At 33.6% G+C, this 7,423-nt stretch overlaps 1 long non-coding RNA gene across 1 annotated transcript; it reads right to left on the reverse strand.

Annotated features, from left to right (window-relative positions):
- Window positions 1-68: 68 nt before the first annotated feature.
- LOC127839135 (uncharacterized) lies at window positions 69-2,926 on the reverse strand. Its single transcript, XR_008030176.1, has 3 exons — window positions 2,539-2,926; window positions 697-828; window positions 69-296 (listed from the first exon to the last, which is right to left on the reverse strand). It is a non-coding gene; the product is annotated as an uncharacterized LOC127839135 (long non-coding RNA).
- Between the last annotated feature and the right edge of the window lie 4,497 nt (window positions 2,927-7,423).

A 7,423-nucleotide genomic window follows, 5' to 3' on the forward strand; every position in this document is an offset into this window, starting at 1 on the left:
CAGAAAAAACAACATCCCGTCTATTCAAGCGATTTATATTTTAAATGAATTATCAAGGAAAGTCACACTAATACTGAAACATGTTTATTCGTTGAATTAAGTTCTCTAATACAAAAACGTTTTCGTTGACGCCAGAGCGAAGGCGACCAGCAGGATAGGAAGGTAGGCAAGGGGTGTCGACGCTGTGTTGCATTGGTTGCTGTCGCACAAACATACCTCTCCGCTCGCACCATCCTTTGTCTGAGAAGCACATCCGTTGCTGGCAACCGTTAACGTCTCACAATCTCTTGCCACGACTAGAATATAACAAAACCACATTAAGTACCGCAATAAAAATTGTAAATACAAAGTGGTACAATGTGTTTAAATGTTGGGAATGTTAATTAAATAACAATTACATGTCAAGATGTCCTTGTTTATGTCATGACCAAGTCATATGATGATTTGTGTTAGGTAATTCATTGTGGCTCTTTATTGTATTTTTGGCATGAGCTCGCATTAAAATGAATGTTACGATTGAGTAGTTTCAGTATTTGCTAATTGGTACAGAATTCGTTGAAAAGGTGGCATGCAATAAATGGTTAAAGAAGCTTGACAAAACATGCATTAAGTAAGAACGTCAAATAAGTAAGAACGTCAAATAACAGTGTACCATAAAACAAATAAAATATAAAGAGACTTATTTTGAGTGTTTACATTGAATAGACCCTTTGGTTCCCTTCAGTTTGGAACATTGTCTGCAACCAGCTTTGGAAGCGGATGAAACGAACGGGTCCCCGCACCCGTCATTGTATATAGAGTTACACACATCGATCGCATCAGCAGGTACTGAAATAACAACAAAACACCACTTGTCTCCATTAGATGACGCTTATGTTTCAATGTGTGTCATTTCTTTTGATACCAAGTGTGGACATACAGGCTAAAAACAATCCATTGTTTAGTTTTTGCAAATATATGATATGATCAAGTATTATCGTGAAATTTGGTATTCGTGACTTAAATATGGTTATATTTATGATGAAGTAGGATAAAATGACAATAAGTATTAATTATCAAATTAAACTCGATATAAAAATAAGTGTATTTTCTAAACAATAGAGCTACTGCAAAATAAGTTCCGCTTATAATATTCCCTTTCTATCACTCTGATACGCAAGTAACATAGTTAAAAAAGAAACACGAGGCTTCACAAATGACATAATAATACTATAATCTGAGTGAGGCGCATGTAAAAATCAAATTGATTCGATTCAATTTTCTTCCATTTTTATTCTTCATATTTGAATATTTGTGTTACGATAATTTAAACAAGATTGCGAGAAATTAATTAATATATTTCAATGGACTTGTTCACAGATTTTTTTTTTCAAAATGAGACCATGACATGAATTTACTGACAAACCTGTATAAGATCTAGTTTTAAATTAAAATATTTACAAAAAGAAACAGCCGTCCCTGGTGCTCGAATCCGGGACCACAAGAAGCAAAAGCTAACTACCAGAACACCACACGGGCTTCCGATTATTCAGTATTAATATAATCGCTTCGTCAAAATTAAAACGTGTTTCTGCTCAATAAGCGATCCAAATCGTTACCTTGGTTTTATCATTGTTTTCCGATTACGCTTCATTAAAATAACATATAATTTATGTTGTTTTCTTTTCTTAAGAGTATTATGTTGCTTGTTCACATACAATGCATACATTTTAATTTACGTGTACGACATTTTTTATTGCAAATTTTCCACACTGAGAACAAGTACCGTAACAATCTTTTCGTTTGACTTAAGTTTTTTTTCAAATCGGACAGCGCCTTATAAATAAATTATTTTTATACTTTTTAACCAATATGCGTTTTAAAGCCACACACCTTGAAATGAAGTACATGTTAATCAATAAATATACATGCAATTTGAAAGTGTGCAAAATTGTCATTAAATCTATGGCCTAGTTAGAAAGTAAGTTATTTTTTTTGTAATTTTAAAACCGAAAGTAGGATTTCTATACGTAGACTTACATTTCGACAAACGCGATTATTTTAAAGTTTTAAGCGCAAAAAGACGGATTTCTACCTTGTAACCACGAGATATATTCTAATTGAGATAGTTAAATTAAATCTATAGCCTAATTAGCAAGTAAGTTATTATTTTTCAAACGGTACCGCTTTTAAAACCGAAAGTAGGATTTCTAGACGTATACGTCCATTTCGATAAACGCGATTTTTTTAAGTTTTAAAGCGAACAAGAGCCGGATCCCTACCTTGTAACCACCAGATATATTCTAATTGGCATTAGTAAAATATGTTTTTATGTATAATTAAATTTACTATGCCATGTTTTTCATTACAAGGTGTGCGGCTTTAACAAATAGGTATATTATATAATTTTAAACTTGTTGCATCTACGCATCAATAACGTAAACAGTAATTAGTTTGTGATAAATATACACAAAAGCATTTACGTACATGAATTAAAAACCCCAAATCAACCACACAATTTGCAGCATTATCCTCGAAATATGAACAAAATCTACTTACCGACCAAAGCGCCGACCACTAAAAGCAGGTAACAGCATTAAAGAATCATCATCCCAAGTCTTGTAACAAATGAACACTCAATCTTTGTTTGACTTGAAATTCCTTTTCATTGCCCTTTTTATAGCACCTATAAATAAATATGCTACCAAGATACTATCTCCCGCTTAAAGCATGGTACCCGGCCTTGTTCAGGGTCGTCAATTCTCCAAAGTCCACTGAATGTTGTTGACGTTTTTGATCAAAATAATACCCGGAAATAAAACGGTTATGAAAACAATTGATTTACAATTACAATATCTTTTTAATCAAAACAGTAATTCGTCATGTGCATAAAGCCTCTGTATTTATCAATTAGAATCAAGATTTATGAACAGCCTCTTGTTTTTGCTTTCTTTAAAACTGCAAGTAAATGGTCTGAAAATATTTAATATCGTATGTACATTTGCAGAAAATAGCTTTTAAAATGCTGATCATCGCGTTTTGCAGGCATTTTATCAGCGAATACTTGCGTGTACTTAAAAAATGTATATCTTGAGAAAATCGCCGTTATCCGTCTTTTAAATATGGACAATGATTTCTAAGTGGCACTCTGAACAAAATCAATGTATGTTTGCATATCCAAACTTCAATTCACTTGAATGGATGTTTGAAATGGTGAAACTGCGAGATTTTTTTGTAAAGGGGGATGGGGGGGACTTTTTTCATTGAAGCAAACGCGGCAGGATTACAGCGACCTGCTCATCATTCATTTGTTCGTCAGTACTTAGTTTTCTAAATGACAAAACCGCAAACATTTATATTAACTTCTTATGTATGCTTCCGCGCCACAGCTGGAAATTAAATTCACTTATCAACCATTTAGATACTGTTTATTGCCGTCACATGATCATACAAACAAAGATTGCTAGGGTAACGGAATTAGCTTTTTAATACGAAAAGTATTTGGCGACTGGTCGACAAGCATGTGATTTTGTGCACAGAAGGCTAGCATACAAGCAGATGATCTAAACTGAAAATCATTCCACACATTACACTATTTATGTCAATATAAATGTGACCGATTCACGCTGATTTAAGTCATTCCATGAGAAGACGAATGAAATAAGTTGTAGAAAACGGTCTTTGATCTCAGGACATGTCTATGTCTTAAAATCTTATTAAGTGCAGTGTTATAAATGACATTACCGTAATTTATTGATTAAAAATTACGAAACGTTCAGATACTTATCACTCCGATAGGATTAAAATATACATATTGTACTACTAGAAGTTGATGCATACATAGTTTAAAAATATTATTGTCTAAGCGACCTTACGTCTGAAAACTATGTTTGTTGTTGTGCATCTATACACTATTAAACACGCTCGATTTTTAGAAAATTAGATTATACTCATATTCGGCGACTTTGATCGATATGAGATTATAATAAAATGAACATTGTTGAAAATGGCAAAACCATTTAAGTCATTGCTAAAGCGGCTGTCCCCACCGTAAATTGACACAGATTCATTTCAAAGACAACGCATACGTTGATCAACAGTGAGGCACCATGCACTATGGTCTTTCGGGTTAACTCATTGGTTGGTTCTTGCGCTTCTCATCACGAAGGCCTTGGTAAAATGCCCACTTGCATGGGAGGTTTGTTGTAGTGCTTCTTCCGTGTACTCCCGTTGTTCCTTAAAGTGCGTGACCAAATCTAAAATGATTATCATTCATTTAAGCCTCAAGTAAGATTTTGGAAATAAATATTTATAACATATTGAACACCCACACCTCTACAAGAAACTAACAATACACCAAAACATGAATGAATATCGGTACAGCCTGATGCTACTGTGATGTATCAGTAAATGCGACATTTACACACACACCCTATTTAAAAAGACATTTTTTAAGTAAAAATATTATTTTATACCCGTGCAGCTTTAACATGCAGTGGCGTTATCGGACCTTCCGAGGTTTATCGATTTAAATTGAAAATTTTCTGCAAATACAGATAGCTTAACATGTATAATTCAAATGCTGTTCATGGTTATGTGTATGGTGTATGCCATTATTGAAACTCTCGTGGGTTGCCTTGAAACGAATATGAAATATTAAGAGGAATTGGGGTGCAACCATGAAGCAATATAGATGTACATAATTTATACATTTCCTTGAGATTTATGTATGGTAACCACAGTGCATACACAGTGCAATACAACTTATGTTAAATGTTTTACTCGTATACTTGTACTCACACAATATTGTCTTACTGTCATCTGCTCAAACACCTGATTTTTGCACTTACACCCAGTCGACGAGTAATTTAGCCTTTGAAACAAGCTAGTATTTAAATATATCAAGAACAACTTAAAAAAATTCCTATGCAATAAATTTGCATCGAGCTATGATCAAGACAAAATGTTAATACTTGTAAAATTAAAACTGCTTTGCTTAGATTCTGATAAACAAGTAAAGATAAATAACATTGGCATTACCTAGATAAATGTGAAACCCTATATCGGTTGCTTTTACAATTTATTGACTTTTGATAACTTGCCCATTCGAAGCTGGAGCGAGGATTCCGGGAGAATGTTTGTCATTTGATATTTGCATCTATACAATTTCTAATTTTGTACAATTTCATGTTTTTCTTGTAAATGGTAAGGCATATATCTACTAATGCAATGTAGTCCCTGTTCACTATTCTCAACGACTACTGTCTTCGTCGAAAAATAAAAGCCTGTCGAGGGATGACTTTCAACCAAAACACGTAAAATAAATGAAGTTAAAGAAAAGTGCAGTTCTTGTTGATTCAAATGTATGTTTTCGTTACCAAACTAACGTGATGAAGATATCTTTTGCATAGATACTCACTGAATCTATATAATTTTATAACGAGACCTAGAATTTGTAAGTGTGCAAGACATTTGTTCATCAAATTAATTACGTATATTTTTAATTATTTTACCGTTTTCAAATAAGGAGCGTATGCGATAAATCTATGCATCATTTGCTGCTGGCTGTACGAACAGAGAATGAAGTCAATAATGTTATGATATTTGCAATTTAAGTAAAAGGAACCAAGGTATTTAAAAAAAAAACTTGTACGCACGAGATAATACACATTCAGGAGACTTAAGCAAACACTTGTAAACTTATCTAATCGGTGACTTGAGCGATCTTATCTACCACACATCTAAGTTACCTTGAGATGACAAGAGCATTTCAGCATTTTCAGAAAATCTACCAAAAACGATTGATACAAGACTTATGCACATGTTCGCTGATGTAGAGCAAGGTTTACTGATATGGTGATATTGCAAAGGTCGTGATGCGCTTTTCGTTACTGATATTAAGGTTTCTTATGATGAAAAATAGGGTTTTATGTGGTAACTTTTCCCATGTATAGATATAAATATCTTAGCCTATGACAAATTTAGTCTGGATCAAATAGTTTTAAAAGAGTGCTCGAGGAACTAAAGCCCGGAGGTGTGTTGCGACCGAACAATCTGTGTTCCGTTAGTCACGTAACATTATTTAGCCATCATGCATTATTTAATGACCCACACTAACAACAATATTAATTCAAACGACGTTTGATATTTCGAAGGCAATCTTGCTTGTTGTCCGTGTGAATTTTTTAACACCACATATGTATATGGGCCGTGCTCTGTGAAAAGGGGATTTGATGCGTGTGCGTAAAGTGCCGTCCCAGATTAGCCTGTAAAGTCCGCACAGGCTAATCAGGGACGACACTTTTCTCTTTTATGATATTTTTCGTTTCAAGAAAGTCTCTTCAGTTTAGGCGGAAAGAGTTGTCCCTGATTAGCCTGTGCGGACTGCACAGGCTTATCTGGGACAACACTTTACGCACATGCATTAAACCCCCTTTTCATACACCCGAACACAAAATAAACAATGCAATTCGGCTGTTAAATTGAACGTATAAATTAAAATATGGATGTCCTCCGAACAAATATTCATATTTTTATATATAACGTCAAAGTTTAAAAGAGTGACTGCAAGACAGTAGAAAGCAATTACTTAATTTTTGTTGAAGTTGAAAAATGTTAAATTCATCAATAATAGTGTTGTTGATTTTTTTTTAATTCGTTAAGCTAAGCGTTGTAATATTATTAATTACTTTTTTAGCATTATGTTATGCAGAAGCCTGGACTCAATTGGATGTCGCAATTGTACATTTGTTCTTTATAAGGCCTAGAAATGAGAATTGTATAAACTTATATAACTAATACAATCTCGCTTCTGTTAACAGTTCAGCATGTAGTGTTGAAGTCTAGATGATGCACTTCAAGTGTATGCTATTGAAAGGTTTGCAACTTCCATCAGAATCATCAGTCATACAAAGTCTATATCTACAAGTGATTCGGAATTATTTTTGTAAATGTATGTCAATGTGGTATCCGCTTGAAACCATATACGTCCTTTATAATGACAAAAAAGAAAAACAAAGTGTTTGTCCAAAATCTGGGATTTAAACATACAGTCTTACTTAACGCGCATAAAATTGTATGTCGTTTCCATTATACAAATGTTTACAATTGCAAAAAACCGAATAGCTTTAAATTCAATAATGTGTTGTATTGCATGGCACTTTGAATTTTTTTTTCATTCACTATCTATTAACCCTTAAAGGTCGGAATTTTCCAAAAACAACCATTGCACTGACAATATATGTTCATCAAGTTTAGTTTGAGATCGTGTTATCAGTTCATGAGTGGTCATATTAAACAGGATGCAGGATCTTGTGACTTTGTGGGGTTCCGCCTTTTAACTTGAGCGGGTTTGAACACGCCGATTAGTTGTGCTTTATTTCAAATTTCTTTTTTAAACAATTTTTCTTAAGAATTTCAACTTGTGCATATATGACAGGTTTTT

This window comes from Dreissena polymorpha, chromosome 7 (assembly GCF_020536995.1).
Source record: "Dreissena polymorpha isolate Duluth1 chromosome 7, UMN_Dpol_1.0, whole genome shotgun sequence".
In the NCBI taxonomy this organism is placed as follows: domain Eukaryota; kingdom Metazoa; phylum Mollusca; class Bivalvia; order Myida; family Dreissenidae; genus Dreissena; species Dreissena polymorpha.